The sequence below is a fragment of the Ambystoma mexicanum genome, chromosome 2p, assembly GCF_040938575.1.
Source record: "Ambystoma mexicanum isolate Mex_15411 chromosome 2p, UKY_AmexF1_1, whole genome shotgun sequence".
Classification (NCBI taxonomy): Eukaryota; Metazoa; Chordata; class Amphibia; order Caudata; family Ambystomatidae; genus Ambystoma; species Ambystoma mexicanum.
Genome location: NC_090923.1, coordinates 737,060,379 through 737,077,805, shown reverse-complemented (window position 1 = coordinate 737,077,805; position 17,427 = coordinate 737,060,379).

The following is a 17,427-nucleotide window of genomic DNA, read 5'->3' as shown; positions in this document are numbered from 1 at the left end:
TCTCTGCCATGCAGATGACCATTCCCTTTCCCACTCACCTCTTTCCACGCCTGCCACCTGCGGCCTAGCATCCACACCGGTGCTCCTCCACTCCATTCTTAGAGGGCTCCTGCTGCGGGGACAAAACATGTCAGCACAATCACCCAGCCAATAATTCCCTTGACCCCTTTCACCCCGACCCCCTGTTCTTCCCTTTCCCTATCCCACCTTGAACTTCTTCTCTCCTCCACCCTTTCCCTTTCCGCCCTGTAATCCTCAACTTCCCATTGCCCCCCATACTCCTCCCAACCAACTTCATCACCCCTTAAATACCATTGAGGATGCAAGCTCCTGCCCGAGATGATTTGCTGATCTTCTTCCGAGCCCGGGGCGTCCGCCCCGCCGCTCCCCTGACGTCTTCTCGGCAGGGCTGTGGGAACCTCTGCCCGGTCCTCTTCTCTTGGGCGAGGCGTTCCGACCTCCACCCTAAAATCCTCAATGCTAGGGGCTGTGCCGCGCCCTCTAGGCTCTCCTTGCGTTAACCGAGGAGGGGCCGTACTGAAACCCTCACCCTCCATCCGTACCGCGGGGGCTGCACAGCGCCCTCCGCCCCCACTCCTCCTATCCGGGGGGGCCGTTCCGCGCCCCACCCTACCCTCCTCCACTGACGGGGACCTCTCCCTCCTTCTCCCACCTGCGCTCTTCTGCAGGTATTTACCCCCTCTTCCTCTCTGCCCTGCCCTCCCCACCTGCGCCCCACCCCTGCCCCCACTAGTGTTCCCTAGGTCCCTACCCTCTCGAGCGCTCCCCTCTTCCCTAGAGCTTTCATACCCTTCCTCCCTCCCTGGCTGCCCCCCTGACCTACTTAAACCCCCATCTGCCCTCTTGTCTATTTCCCTCCTCATCTTCCTGCCCCTAGATTCCAAAATCTCCCCCCTCCCTGCAGTAGGGGTGCAAGCCACCACAGCCGCCGCTCTGCGCTGCGGCAGGCCCCCACCGCTCTCCTCCTCCCCCGTAACTTCCCCTATTGCCCCTTCCAATTGGGCTTTAGTTGCCCTGCTAATTATTTCCAGGGCCTTCTACAAGGCCCCGGCATCCACCAGCCCCTTCTTGCTCGCCCCCCGTCCTGTCATCATGCACACTAAAACGCGTGTGCCCAGAAGATATACCCCGTCAAAAAATGCCCTAATCACTCTAAGCCCCCGAGCCGGGACCTACCCTTGGACTAACCCTTTTGGCCCAGAAAACCTCAAAACCTAACCGGAGCTAACCGCCCCCCAGAAACAGAAACACAACACCCACCTAGTGTGCTCCCCTGAACCTAATCACCCTAATATTGCCAATTAATAAAAGCAACAAAATTTAAACTAACACTTCCCTAAATAGTTTTATTTCTTTATTTTATTTTATTTATTTTTTTTTTAAAATTATCCTCTTCCCTATTGATAAATTGACAAATGTAAACTATAATATAAATTTTTTTTTTTTTTTGTACCTCCCTACCACCCTTTTTTCCCACTACCCTCTCCCTCCTCACCACCTAATCCAGAAACCCCAAAGCGGTAGCCCTGAACCCCCGCTAGCAAGCACTAGATGGCGCTTGCCAGCCAGCAGAGAACACTGCCACCTGGCGCTGTCCCGACGGCACCGCACTCCTTACTCAAACAATAGGGGCGCGGCTCCTTTAAACGCGCAGCCCCAGCCTCTTATGTGCACTTGCTGGTACGCGCCCTCCGCCCACGACCCAACGCTCAGGACGCGGAGTGGGTACTCCCCAGGGCCGTGGAAAGCTTCTGCAGGGGCCCTGAAGATCCGCTCCTCCCCCGGCCCCAACGCCCACACGAACCGCGGGCCTACGCCGGATCTAAAAAACCCCTCCTCAACCAGACGCACCGCGGAGCCCCGCGCCCGCAGGCTAACCCTGACGGAGACGGAAGCCTGCAGCAACCGGTAAGCCACGAGGGGTGTCTTATTTACGGCACCCCTCCTATCCGCTACCGACAAACCAAACTTTTTCTTTTTTTTTTTTTTTAAATTAATATCTACCCGCCCTACCGCTATGCAAATCCCCTCCTCACCTGCACTAACTCGCCCACTAGGCCCAAGGGACCACAGGGAAGGCTCGGGAGCGGGCAACGGGACCTGACAATCGCCAAGTCCTAACCGTCGCCTGCCTCCTGAACCTTCCCTGATCCCTTAAATACCCCGGGCGGGGCGCTCTACACCCCCACGGCCACTCGCTGGCCGTGTGCAGCGCCAAAATACTCCCCGGGGGGAAACGCTTTGCGTTCCCCCCGGGGCCCCCCTTGCCATGACTGAAGGCTGTGGCCGGCGCTATATGGAGTCTGCACCTGTGTGCGGGCAGCAGAGGATGAATCGACTCTTATCCCAGTGGGGGTGCAGCCAGGTAGCTGAGGGTTGTGGGGCTGGAGCAGCGATGTGAAACAGCGGTTAGGAGGGTCATACATTCACCAGTAGCTGCTGCCTCCTGAAGGAGCTGAATATTGGGAGTGCAGACGTGTGTGTGACTGCAGACTGGCCCTGCAGCACATGAGGAATTGGAGGTATTCCGAATTTGTAGTTGGTGCTCGGTGCCTGCCTGCACAATTAAGATGGATAATGGTCTGAAGCATATATAAGGGGAATGGATGCTCATGGAACACATGGAAGCATGCAAGAGCTTTCGTTTGATTTTGTGCAAGTGGGGATTTCGAAACAGATTGGTGTTTGTGCCAACTGGTACATCGCATGCCATTGTCTTGTGTTGGAGCTCACAAAGGAGGTACAGGATTCTGTCAATGGGTGCTAAGGCTTTAAGTGTGACAAGGAAGGCAACATCCAATGATTTGTTGGATGTCTTAATGAACATGGTGCCGGAATGATGAATCATATAAGTGTTAGAGCAGCTACACAGTGTTAATGCTCCAGAGTTAGGCACTAAGTATACTGGAGGGGGCTCTGCAAGAATGGGGCAAGTAATTTCAGTTAAACCTAAAATGTATATTTCACATCACTGCATGTCTACATGCAACATTTATTTTTTATTTATTAGTGATATCGTTTAAAATCAAGCCTTTCATTATTCAATATGATAAAACAAGTTAAAATCTCGGTCATGGCAAGCAAAATGTACCTAATGTTTTTTTTTAGATGCTTCCTGTTCCCACCTGTAATCTTTTAGCATGTATTTGTACACTCATATTTTCATCACTGTGCAAATGCTTATACATTTTTGGTTTGTGTTATGTCATGTTAATTCTTTTACCCAAAGGTGTTTTTTTTGTAGTTAGGGAAATGCACTACAGGAAGAGTTTTGAATGAAAGCGATTAATGATGCTTAAAGGACTGCCAACAAAGCAGAAGAGCCACGGAAATATAGGATCGATGATGGATGTTAGGAAGAAGCGACTGTCGGGAAAATATCGCCACAAGACTGATGAGCAGCCCTGGCAGGTTGGTCCTAAAAGTGCAGAAATGCTTTCTTGTAATTGGAAAGCACACTGTGGACTCACAGAGAAAAGGCCAGGAGTTCATTTCAACTGCAAAACCATGAGAACACTGGTTCATTTGCTAAAAGAGACCATGAAAATGTGTATATGCTGCAACTTGCAACAAGGAACATTTTAAATATGAAACTACATTTCAGAAGGGAATTCAATGGCACACAGTAAGGAAACAGGTGGATATAGTAAAACTGTTTTAAATAAGCTGCGAGAAAGAATATGGAAGCGAAATGTATCGTTTAGGATACAAGACATGGAAACACCCATTTCTGTTCATAAGAATTTGCTTCAGCCTGTGCTGAACACCCAAACTTTGACCTTCCCCCTATTATCTCGAAATGTCTGAAGCTGCACCTGTCATGAACAGTCGCCTGCGTCCATTCTGGACTTCGTGGTCCCTGACCCATAGAGGACTGAAAGCAGTAATCCTCCCAACATGGCCGCCTGATACGGAACGCAGCCTGCCAGTCTTTGCGCTCCCCGCTTTGCGCACTACTAAACAGACACGCCCCACGGCTCTCCGCGTCTCAACGCTACCGCTCGCTGTAGTTAGACATGTGTTGCCGGAGTTCGCTCAGGGCTTTTTCCTCACTCCTGCTTCCCAGTTCCTTGAATCCTCCTCCTTCCTTCCTTTCCTCTAACTTACCTCTGAACTTCCTGGATTTTCGGCTGCGCTCGAGTCACGGCGTTCCAAGCCTCCGAGCCCGGACACTATGCCTTCCTGGTTCCGTCCTGGACTTCTGAATGTATCCTGGAGTTGAAACATCTTTCTCACTCTGGAATCCGAAGACCAGCACACGGGCATATATAAATCCCAGACCATTCAAAAGAAGTCACCAAAGAAGGTCACAAGCAAACAAGAAAAACAGGTGAGAAGGGGAGAGACTTGTGACAGATTGAGACGCCTAAAGAACTATACAGATACAGAGATGGAAGCCGCGGTCCAAGATCTCATGCGAGGCATGCAGGAACTCACCACAGAAGTTCAAAATCTTAAGGCAGAGAATGCTGCTTTAAAGCAGCTAGTCCTGTCTCGTGATTCTGCTACTAAGGAAAGTGTGTTGTTGGGTGGAGCAGTGGACAAATATGATGGTTCTCCGAAGACCCTTCGTGCCTTCCTTGATTCATGTTTGGTACATTTCACCTTCAAGCCCTACTACTTTTCCACCCCTAGAGCAAAAGTGGGGTTTATGATATCACACCTCACTGGTAACGCCTTGACCTGGGCAACCCCCCTAGTCAATTCGGGCGACGCCCTCCTGGATGATTACAATGGGTTTGTGGAAGCCCTAAAAGCCATGTTTGATCATCCTGAACAGGTTTACAGCACTCAAGAACGTCTACTTGATTTTCGACAAGGATCCCAGGATATGCTTACCTATGTGAATCGCTTCAAACAACTTATGAAGGAAGCTGATGGGTCCCAAGAGGCCAGCTTCACCCTCTTTCGAAGAGGCCTGAATGAAGAAATAAAGGACGAGTAAGCCAGGGTAGCTCGCCCAAATTTCTTCCAGGCCCTTTTGGACCTTTCCCTGCAAATCGACTTTCGAATCCAGGAAAGAAGGGCGGAGAAAAAGAAGTCTAAATCTTCAATCCAAAAAACTGCCATAGACCATCCTTCCAGTCCAGAGCCCGCAGTCTCTCTGACCTCGGATCCAGAACCCATGCAACTGGGGGCCTTCCGTGGACCCATTACCCCACAAGAAAGGATGCGCCGTATTCACACTGGTCTCTGCACGTATTGCACCTCCGATAAGCATCTTGTGAGAGAGTGCCCTATTGCTTCCCCGCGGCGTTCGGGAAACGCCAGCTCCCGATCCTAGATGGGGCACAGTTTCGGGAGAGTGGTGTCTGCTCCACATCAATTCCTTCCTTCCTTGAACTCTCCTGGACAAAACAACCTTGTGATTCTACAGCCATTCCTATCGCCTTCCAAGAGAGAATCCTACCCCATAATGGCATTAGTGGATTGTGGAGCCATGGGCATATTCATAGATCATGCTTGGGTCACTACTCATCACATTCCATTCGAAACATGAGAGACTATGCAGCCTGTTGAAGCTATCGATGAGAGACCCCTGTCTTCAGTACCCATAACCCTTCAAACCAAGGAGCTTCTTCTTTCCATCAACCACCACCAAGAGAGGATTAAATTTGATATTATAAGATCTGCCCACTATCCTATGGTTCTAGGCATGCCCTGGTTACAGAAGCACAACCCCTACATCAATGGGGCAGTAGGCTCTTTGTTTCTTGGTTCGGAACATTGCATGTCCCACTGTTTGTCCCTTAACACCTTACCAAAGCCCCCGATGACTTCCAAGAAACTCAGCAAGCACCAGTCACCGTCTCTAACGTCATCCAGATTCCCAGGGCCTACCAGGCTTACACAGATGTATTCTCCACAGCCATTGTTCAAGCCTTACCACCCCACAGACCTGAGGATTGTGCCATCGATACTGAACCTTCGGCAGTTATTCCTTTCGGAAGAATGTTTATTTTGCCAGAACCTGAAAAAAGGGCCCTCCGGGAATACCTGGATACCAATTTGGAAAATGGAACTATTCTCCCATCCAAATCCCCGGTGGGTGCTTCTCTGTTTTTTGTTCCCAAGAAGGATTCCAAGGAGCTTAGGCCATGTCTGGATTACCGCAGCCTTAACCAATGCACTCTCAAGGACCGTTATCCATTGCCTCTCATCTCGGACATTCTGGAAGCGGTCAGAGGTGTAGTCATCTTCACAAAATTAGATCTCAGGGGTGCCTACCATCTTATTCGTATAAAGGAGGGTGACAAATGGAAAACAGCCTTTAGAACACCCTTCGGCCATTTTGAATACCTGGTTATGCCCTTTGGACTTGCTAATGCCCCAGCAGTCTTCCAACATTGTATGGATCGGGTATTTTCTGACATGCTGTTCCTCTTCGTCATTGTATATCTAGATGACATACTAATCTACTCCAAGGACCATACAAAACATGAAGAGCACGTAAGGGCAGTCTTACAACGTCTACGTGAACACAAACTCCTGGCCAAACCCGAGAAGTGCCTTTTCCATGTATCTACTGTTCACTACCTCGGATTCGTTCTTAGCCAAAAGGGGATTGGAATGGACTCTTCGAAGGTTGATTCCATTCTTTCTTGGCCTGTTCCCACTACTGTAAAGCTAATTCAATCCTTCCTGGGGCTTGCTAACTTCTACAGAAAATTAATTCCAGCTTTTTCTGAGATCGTGCATCCTATAGTTACATTACTAAAGAAAGACACTCTTTTTCAGTGGACCTCAGCCCAAGATTCGGCATTTCAACGGTTGAAGTTGGAGTTCACACAAGCTCCCATCCTTGCTCAACCCAACACTGACCGACCCTTCATTGTTGAAACTGATGCCTCCAACTACGCTATTTGGGCAGTCCTGAAACAGGAACTTGCTGACAAGTTAGAACACCCCATCGCCTATCTTTCCCGCACCTTGACTCCCAGTGAAACTCATTATTCCGTCCTGGAGAAGGAATTGTTAGCCTTCCATCAGGCCTTCACTGATTGGCGCCATCTCCTTCTAGGAGCCAAACATCCGGTACAAGTCCGCACGGACCATCTGAACCTTCAAGTCCTACAATTCCTAGAATGTAGAAACAGTCGTCGAGCCCGTTGGGCTTTCTTTTTTGCCCAATACCAATTTCAAATCCACCATTTCCCTGGAACACATAACATTATAGCTGGTGCCTTGTCCAGACGTCCTGATTATGAAACCCTTGAAGACCGGACCTTTCCTTAGATGTTTCCCAATACTATATTTGTTGCTCAAACAATTACTGTCCTGGAGGATATCCAAATCCAAACTCAGTCCTCAGAACCTTGGAAGGAGTTTAGGAGAAACAACCGATGGAAACTCAAAACAAAAGACGGAGATCTATTCAAGGATAATCGATTGGTTATCCTTAGTCCTGGATTGAGACAAAAGATCACAAGCTTATGTCATGATACCTTCCATTCAGGACACTGTGGCATCACCAACACCCTTCATCTAATACAAAGACAGTTATGGTGGCCAAGGATAAAGGACGATATCAAGATCCTCGTCCAGACTTGTGCAGTCTGCAACCAGAACAAACACGACAATAAAAGACCAGCAGGTCTCCTGCTCCAACGGGCAATACCAACAAGACCCTGGGAAATCATCGCCATGGATTTCATCGTTGAACTACCGTCTTCCAGAGGCTACACGACCATAATGGTTACCATTGATATGTTCACACACATGGCTCATTTTATGCCTTTAAACAAGCTACCATCCTCATCTGAACTTGCTGGAATTTTCCTAGAACATATATTCCCGCTTCATGGACTACCTTCCAAGATCATTTCTGACCGAGGACCCCAGTACATATCCCAGTTCTGGAAACAGTTATGTCGTAAACTGGGAATCCCACGTGCTTTGTCTTCGGGCTATCACCCACAGACCAATGGAGTTACTGAGCGAGTAAATCAAACCCCGGAGCAATATCTTTGTTGCTTCGCCACCAAGGTCCAGGATGATTGGTCACTTCTAATACCTCTGGCCGAGTTCGCATACAACAATTCGGATCATTCAGCTATCAAGACTAGTCCTTCTGTAGTCAAGGATTTCATCCTTCAGTCCTGCCGTCCATTCTTCCTCATCCTACCCCAGTTCCCGCAGTTGATTCCTGGATTGAGACATTAATCAATGTGCACAAGGAAGCTAAGGAACACCTAGAAAAGGCCCGAAGAGATGTTAAACATTATGCTGACTCCAAAAGAAGACCACGACCTTCCTATTCAATAGGCGATAAGGTCTGGTTATCCTCAAAACTCCTACCACGTCACCTACGGCCAAATAAATTGGCTCCCAGGTTTTACAGACCCTTTTCTATAAAAGAAATCATCGTTCCAGTGGCCTTTCGACTCCGACTACCAGAATCATGGAAGAGGATCCATCCAGTCTTCCACACTTCTCTGTTGAAACCATATGTTCAGCCCTCTCGAAGTGCTCCAATATCTACCCCTGTGATTGTCAATGACCAACTCGAACACGAGGTCTCCAGAATTTGTGACTCTAGGTACCAACGCGGTCAACTACAATATTTGGTTGAATGGAAAGGGTAGCCTCCTAGTGAATGCACCTGGGAACCCATGTCAAACATGAATGACCCCAGGCTGATTCGAAGATACCATTTTATCCATCCAGGCAAACCCGGAGGAGCTGGGCGTCAGAGGAGGCATACTGTCATGAACCATCACCTGCATCCATTCTGGACTTCGTGGTCCCTGACCCATAGAGGATTGAATGCAGTAATCCTCCCAACATGGCCGCCTGATACGGAACACATCCCGCCAGTCTTTGCGCTCCACGCTTTGCACACTACTAAACAGACACGCCCCCGCGGCTCTCTGCATCTCAACGCTACCGCTCGCTGTAGTTGGACGTGTGTTGCCGGAGTTCGCTTGGGGCTTTTTCCTCACTCCTGTTTCCCAGTTCCTTGAATCCTCCTCCTTCCTTCCTTTCTTCTAACTTACCTCCGAACTTCCTGGATTTTCGCCCACGCTCGAGTCACGGCGTTCCAAGCCTCCCAGCCCGGAAACTATTCCTTCCTGGTTCCGTCCTGGACTTCTGAACGCATCCTGGAGTTGAAACATCTTTCTCATGCTGGAATCCGAAGACCAGCACACAGGCTTATATAAATCCCGGGCCGTGCGAAAGAAGTCACCAAAGAAGGTCACAAGCAAACAAGAAAAACAGGTGAGAAGGGGAGAGACTTGTGACAGCACCAGTACCTGGCAAGGAATCTATTGGGGGTGAGGTGCTAACAACTGTGTAAACAGAGAGGCAACCCTTAATTGGTTGAACTTTGTAAAATAGTTTGAATTAAAAACTCAATTTGTGGTCTCTATCCTTGGGCTAATGACAGTGGAAAGGCCCCAGGAGACTGCCACATGATGCTAAGGGGTGGAGTTAGATGCATCTGGTCAGGAAGATAAGAACACTTCTCCAGGCCATTGACTTAGTAAGAATGTTAAGTGTTTTACACCAGGCCAAACCGAAAAAGAAGCAAATAGCCTGAATAATGTGAAGTTTCTTGAAGACTAAGAAATGTGTAATTGATGTAAAAAAATATGCATATGCCTTGAAATTACCACAGGTGCTGTGGGGAAATCATAATGGTTGATTATCCGTGGAACCAAAATTCACACAATAATGGTTCAAATATAATTAAAAAGCTCCCGAGAAGACACATCTGTTGAGAAAACCTTGATATAAATTTGACACTGGGAAGTTATATACTGAAATGTGATGATAGCTACCTAGAAAATGTCACAAAGCAGAGATTCAGGGAGATGGCAGCCTATGGAAATAGATACCCGTGTATACAATACTGTATTGATAACTGTGTATTTTTTGAACAAATTACAAAAGTCTGTCATTAAAACCTGCAACATCGTACCAACGTGAGACATATTTCATGTAAGTCTGACACGGTTAGACCAATTCAGAAACATATAGTTTGTGACTCTTATTTGTAAATTTAAAATTATTGTCATGTTGCAATTTTCAAGGTCATAACTGAAGTGGTCAAAAGTGCAATTTCAGAGGGGTGGAGATATAACTCACAGAGATGATGCCTAATAACTAAAGGAACTAATCATTGCAATGGGGGTGCACAATAGAAGTCCAAGCAGAATAGTTAGCGAATTAGCTGGCACATCCTAATTTAGATAATTTGGGGTGTGATTATGGGTTCATAAGAAGATGCACATTGGGAAAAGGGGAGAGCTGTCTGAAATCATCTGGGTGTGAACTGCTGGAAAATATTTCTGGAGAACCACCAATGCCTGGGAGGTGGATTAGACCAGGGGTAAGACTAAACTCTGGAGGGGGCCTGAGAGCCAAATAAAGGGATGGATTCTGGAGGTCTCCATGGCTGAACCTGGAGAGGTAATCTTACCAAGTCCATATGTTTCCCCTGAATATCCAGAAGTCCTGATGTCTTTTCCTGAGCACCAAACTCAGAGAAATTCTTTGTAAGTAAACTTGTCCAACCAAACCAAGTCTTGTGGAGAACTGTTTAGTGTAATACCTTCCGTGTATTTATTAAGTGGGCATACCAAGTAGATCCTAAGCATTTTTACTAAATATCAATTTAATTAACTCTGATACAGTCAAAGAATGCGGGGTGAGCTTGGGAGAGTTTGAAACCTACTACAATCTCTCTCCTAATGCTAATTAAAGGTATAGTCATTTAAAATAAGTGGGTATCCCTTACCTTATTCTGTCCAACTCCAAAATGCTCTAAAGGGAAGTGGGGTACTTATAAAAACAAAATGCCTAACTGTTTCCCATTCCTCAGATCCTGCCTTAAAGCAGAGTGGTGTTAAATGAAAACTGAATATCTAGGTTTGTGAGGGGGCAGAAAAGTGTCTTGCCAAATTAAATAGAGTGAAATCCTTGATTAAAAGCATACCCTTTACCAAGAGTTTGAAAGTGTCTCTTGGTAGAAGAGTTATTCTTCATTGCATTTTGGTGAAGGAAGAAGGGTCCCATTTATATAAAATGTGTTTTGTTTTTAAATGTCGGTTGTGCTCCAAAACGTCTAGCATTGGCAAGTGTGCAGGGAGATTAAAAATAAAGAGTGCTGCACGGGGTGACATTGATTAATCGCTGGCAATATGACCCAGTTCGGCTCTCAAAATGTTCCTGGGGTGAGCCCTCTATGTTGGCATGGTTGTGGGGGAAGGGCCACATGCTGGCATATGTGGTGGTCTTGCAGCAAGGTGCTGGTGTACTGGTCAGAGGTGTTGGGGTGGATAAAAAACATAGATGGGGTAGAACGATGCCCTGACCCCATGTAGGTGCTTTTGTGTTTGGAAGCTGTGGATTGGGGTTGGGAAGCAATGTCACACACGTTACATTTCCTCCTAGTGGCTTCTCGAGCATGCCTTGCAACACACTGAAAGAGAGAGACATTGTCAGGAAAGATAGAATGACGGGCCATAGCTGGGGAGATTTATCTGATGGAAAAAATCCCTGCGGCTCTGCATGGGGAGGGGATGTGGTTTGAAGGGGAATAGTCAGGCCTTTTGAGTGTGTTCCCGGAGTCATGCAGATATTGTGAGGAGACATGTGGCTGGTGTCATCAATTGATGAGTTGAGATGATAGATTGTTACATCCCTCCTCCTCCCTTGCCCTTGCTCAGAGGGCACTCTGGTGTACTTAGAGGTGCTCCCACTTGATGGACATTTTATGTGGCCATCTATATTGTTGCAACTTTGTTTTATGGAGGTTGTAATGGGGTTTGTTCTTCCCTAAAGGGGGACAGAGGGGATATCTGTTGGACGAGGATGGGGTATATTATTTGGAGGTTTTGGTGTTTGGTGTGCCCTGTTCTTCTGTTTGACCTAAAAAAAATAAAAATAAAAAAAATGAATAAAAAATAAAAATGAAATGACCGGTGCATGTGTGAAATTGCTTTTGCCAATAGAAAAGTGTTGCATGTTATTTAAATTAAACTTCATGTAAAGTGTATTGCCAAGCGTATGATCCGATCAGGTTTCAAGGTGCTACATGTTATTAAGTAAACCCCATTCAAAGTATATTGCAAAGTTAAATTGTTCCGTCATGCCCAGGGTGCTGCACAATTCTATACATTAAGAGTATGTTGTGAGTGACCCAGGTATCCGAATTATCCAATAAACCAGTGTTTCTATGTAACCAGGGTGGAAATAACCCAAGAAGGAAAACTGTACATGTTGTTGGGTTAAAGAGTCTGGGATCTGTGCTATACTAAACCAACTGGTGTTTTCAATTTGTGTGAAAAGTGAATTGTCAGGAAATAAAAATGATTTGGTGAGCTGAGTGAGGTGGCATGTCTTGTGATTTGTGTAAATATACATTTTCCTATTTATTAATAAAAATATATTCTTTCTACACACCGGCCTGATTCCTGGCGTATCTATTGCTCTAGGGTAATTGCTGATAGTGGTGTGAAATGAGTCAGGGGCAGAGCTAGCGAAAGATCCAATAGATTGAGTTATTGGCGTAGCACTTTGGATCGGGGAGGGAAATAATTCCCTACACTGATTGTTGCTGCATCACTATCCCCTGCACCATGATGCCACATTTAAAAACGGCGGTGCTGTATAAAACTATTATTTGGGAGAACAAAAGTATTACTTAATCCGTTCTATTGGAGACAACAGTGATCATGGATCGATTAGAAGAGCAGGTAAAAAAAGGAAACATTTGTTTCAGGACCCGAAGATGATAATAAGAACTCCCAGATTTTGCACTACTGGAATGGGTTGGGGAGAGTCTCTCAAGGAATTAGACCATAACGATGGCCGCCAGGTCTTCAGGTTATTGCCAACTGACATAACTTCAGTCTTGTCTCCATTAAAATTCAAAATGTTAGAGCTCCTTCAATCAGAAAACACTATCATGCACAGTTCAATTCTGTAGTGAGATTCTCCAGCTTGCCATCCCGCTAGATGAGAGCTGGGTGTTATCAGCGTACGTGTAAAAGATAAAGCTGAATGAGGTTGTACATACAGATAAAATAGATGTGGGGACAGGGATAGGAAACAATGCACACGGGCAGTTGCGACTTTAAGAGGAAGGAGTTCCAGAGATTGCCTGCTTGCTCTCCAACAGAAAGTATTGGAGCCGGTGGAGGTCAGTACCCTTAATGCCAAAAGAATTGAGATTGATCAGGGTGGCATGGTTGATGTTGTCAAAGGCAGCAGATATTTCTAATGTCACCAGTGCCGCAGCCCCACCAACGTCCATCAATTACCTGAGATCATCTACGGCTACTACCAGCATGGCCTCCATGCTGCTATCCAGATGGAACCTGGCCTGCAGAGGATGGCGCAAAGTTCTGGAGGAGTCCTCTCACGCTACACTTCTAGCCTTTTTTCAGGGGCAGGAAGGAGAGAAATGGGACTGAAGTTGACAGAGGGATCCAAAGATGGCTTTTAAAAAATAAAAAAATAAAAGCGGCAAGTTTGTAGATTTAAAAGCCATAGGGACCACCCCTGTTGCCAGGATAAAGAAAGGGTGGACTAACACCTTTGGGACATAGTTTGAGAATTTCAATGTGACAGATGTCCAGAAGGGAGCTAGATGTAATAGCTCCAGTAAGAGTGGACATTTAAGGAGAGAGAATAGATAGGATATAATCAAAATGGGGACTGGTAGAAGTAACCAGGGAGTGGAAGGTGGCTGAGGCAAATAATGAAAAGATTTTGTAACAACGTGAATTTTATCAAAGAAAAAAGCCAGATAGCCTGTCTCGAAGGGCCTGAGAAATGGGCATGGAAGAAGGCACCATCTCCAGGGCACTTAGTTCCTTAAAGTTGATAAAATGCTCCCTTTGTACTAAGCTTAGTTCCTTAAAGTTGATAAAATGCTCCCTTTGTACTAAGCACTGTATATTGGAATTACTTCCACCTGTGTAACGAATATGGATGCATATGTAACTTTTTCTTTTTTCTCTTTTCTCATTGAGAGAACTGTTATGTGTTAAAACTTAAAAAAATCAAATTTAAAAAAAAATAGTGTCATTTTCTTCCTTTCCAGTATGTGTATACCCTTTTGTATTCTGAATATTTTAAGCTAGATACTGTTAATAGCTACACGCTCTTTACTAGATAGCTACTTAGAGTAAACCTTCCTTTTCTAATAGTAGTTTTTCTAAGAAATAGCAAAGATACACCTTCTCTTAGACAGAAATAAGGTCTCCTGACTGGAATAATGATTTTGCAAACATTGAAAACTGGCATGCCAAATAGAAGCCTGTTACAAAGGGTAAGAGATCCTCTGGCTGCACAGCTGTGACCTGCTAGTTACTCATGCTCCACACCTGGGTGTGGTACTAACCGTAATGGAGTACTGGCAAACTCTGACATCAGGAAGTTTTGTAATGGCACCCTATCGGCATATAGGGCGAAAAATCTAGGCGAAATGGATGGAAGTCAAATTGTTGGAAATGCAGAGATAGTGAGTCTTATCTCCCCAGATATGGGTAAAATCATTCCTCACACTGCATATGTTGCCAAGCCTCAAAAAGATGAGTCCCCATCGGACACTGCAATGTTGAATAACATGCCCCCTACAGGGATCGTGGGATCGTGCCTAAACCTACGTATAGTAGCCCACTAAATAAAGCAGTTATTGATTTGGAGGATAATGATTCAGTATTTACGAATAACTTACTTCCAGAAAATCTCTCAGAATATAGTCATAGTGTTGTGTAATCAGTTTCCTCCTCTGACTCTCTTACACCGATAAAATTACAGACAAACAATCATAGCACCAACACTTCCGTCGTTATCCATCACCCTGATAAATTATTAGGAGTGACATTGCAAGCTATGAATTTTGCAAGCCAGACTTTGGGCAATGTATTTCAAGCCTGTGAACAAAAACTAAACTCCCAAGGTGAAATCCTGCAGAAAATTCTTCTTTGGCAAACATCTAATTGGAATTAATACCTATCTCGAAACACCCAAATCCAACTCTTGAAATAACTACCTCATCTGTAACATGTCAAACAAACATCATTCTATCTTCTGAACAGGCCTTGGAATCCATTGTTCAAGTTAAAGCTCTTAAAGAGATCTCACCTGCAATACCATGTAGTGAGGAGATAATTTATGATGTTGTTACAACAACTGAGAAAATGTCAAACACCCAGACCATAACACCTCACTTGGCCATCCTTGACAGTAGTGGCAGTGTGATAAAACAAAAAAAAAAACTTAACAATTTTCAGGCCAGGGGCACAAGAGAAAAAGGTTAAGAAAGTGAGTCAAACAAAACTATCAAAAAATCAACAAGCTCCAAAAAGCACAGGATAGGTCACCTCTAAACTATTTTTTAAGACCATTTCGCTTCCAAAAAGAAATGCTATGATGGCTTATCAAGCAATCAAGCAGAAATATTCACTCCAATCGCAGGCTAGAATACATTGAATTGTGGCTTTTACTCCAGCACAGGCCATGAGTTATCCACCTTTGGATGACTTAATGGATGGAATAAGTAATCAAAATACTTCAGATTATAGTGGGCCAAGCAAGGTACATGCTGCACCTAAAAAGGTTTCTGCTGTACCTAAACATACAATGGTGGCTAATGATTCCATACAAAGTACACACAAAGCAGAAATGTGTAAAGCAGTAGATGCCTATATGGCAGGGTTCATGCCGTCGGCTCTTATCCATCCGGCAATTATTTCTTCCCAGCCTAACATAACGAAACGTCAGTGTCAGCCTTGTCCAACACCCAGTGCGAAAGTTCAGGAGGCATCAAGTGGACAAACCAGCCAGAGGCCAAATATAGTGGCGCAGGAGAAACCCCAAGGAGGACATACCCATGCACCAGTTTACGATCCCCCTGTCCGTCTCCACCAGTACTCAACACCCTCAGGGCTCACAGGTGCACATTTATACTGGTGCAGGACTCCCTGATATGTCTGGAGCTGTCATGCGCCTTATTGAGTGCGTTAGGTAATCTACAAGACAAAAACTCACAAAAAACACAAACAGAATTGAGCCCGAAAATGAAGGGTGCCGTTTTGAAAAATGTAATCGCACAGGCTAGGAAGCCCCCAGCTGCCAACTCATTAATATTGACATGTAGGCCCCCTCCACTCACCCAATATGACATATAACAAAGAGCGGTGATGGCCATCTTCTCCGCGGTACAACAGCTGGAGGACATTGTTTCATCAGACTTTGCACTAGTTGAATTTACCAGCAAGGAGCATTGGAACTCTGTAAGACTCTGGATGCACTCCCGAGTAGTGCAGAACTTAATATGGCAGGCGAAAGATGCATTATTCAAGCTTGACTTTATACTAACCCTAGAACCAAGATCGGGGCCTGTGAATTCCCTGAATATTAAACAAGGGGGCCATTCAAATCAGAATCATATGGGAACCAAAATGACAAAAAAAGCTCAACAGAATAACACGTCTTGTAATTGTCAACATAAGTCTAACCAGAATTAACTAGATAGGGAGGTAGGATTGGGTCTTTTGTCTCTTTCAAGTTGGAATACAAGAGGATTTAAACATTTGCTCAATAATGATGAAAGTAGCTTACGTAAATGTGACATGGTCCTCCTTCAAGAGACTTGGCTCACCACTCCCCCAATCTGGGACAATCATGAAGTGCACCTAAATCCTGCCTTCAAACCTGCATTGGGTAGACCGACTTCTGGTTTGTTAACTGCTGTAAAAGTGGCGAAGGGATTGTCATCCAAATTTTGGGCAGCACCAAATAAGTACATTTTGCTTGTTAAAGTCTTCTGCCTAAAGGAAGAGTATGCAATTTTAAATGTATACTGGAATCCAATTGCATTATCTGATGATGTATTTTTCAGAGATCTGAATGCCCTCCTGGATTTGATAGCAGAAGATCAAAATGTTAGATTTCTGGTGTTAGCTGGAGACCTACATTTGAACTGCATGGCAAAAGTAGACCATCACCACAAAGAGAGATACTTGAGATGGAATTCTTTGGTCAAGGCTAGAGGCCTCTATGTGCTTAATGGCGCTTTTGCCTCAGTTATTCCGCTAGCAGCGACATGGCACAAAGGGGAGAGCACATTGATAATAGATTATATTTATGTCAATTCTGAATTGTGGTCTCCCATGACACATTTTTGTGTCACTAAATCCGAAATGAGTGACCATAACGTCCTCAATGCTGAGTGGGGGGTGCTGGTGGTTAATGAGGTCGACCAAATTGAGTCTGAACAAGGTTGCTTGGTGGTGAATGTTGGTGATAATAGGCTCTGATGGTCGGAGGATGATCTGGTGCATTTCAATCGATTGTTAACCCAGGGTGAATCAAGCAATTACACTCAACTTGGAAATGTGGGGATGGTTTACTGCGATGTTATTCAGGCATTCCAGCAGGAAAAAGCAA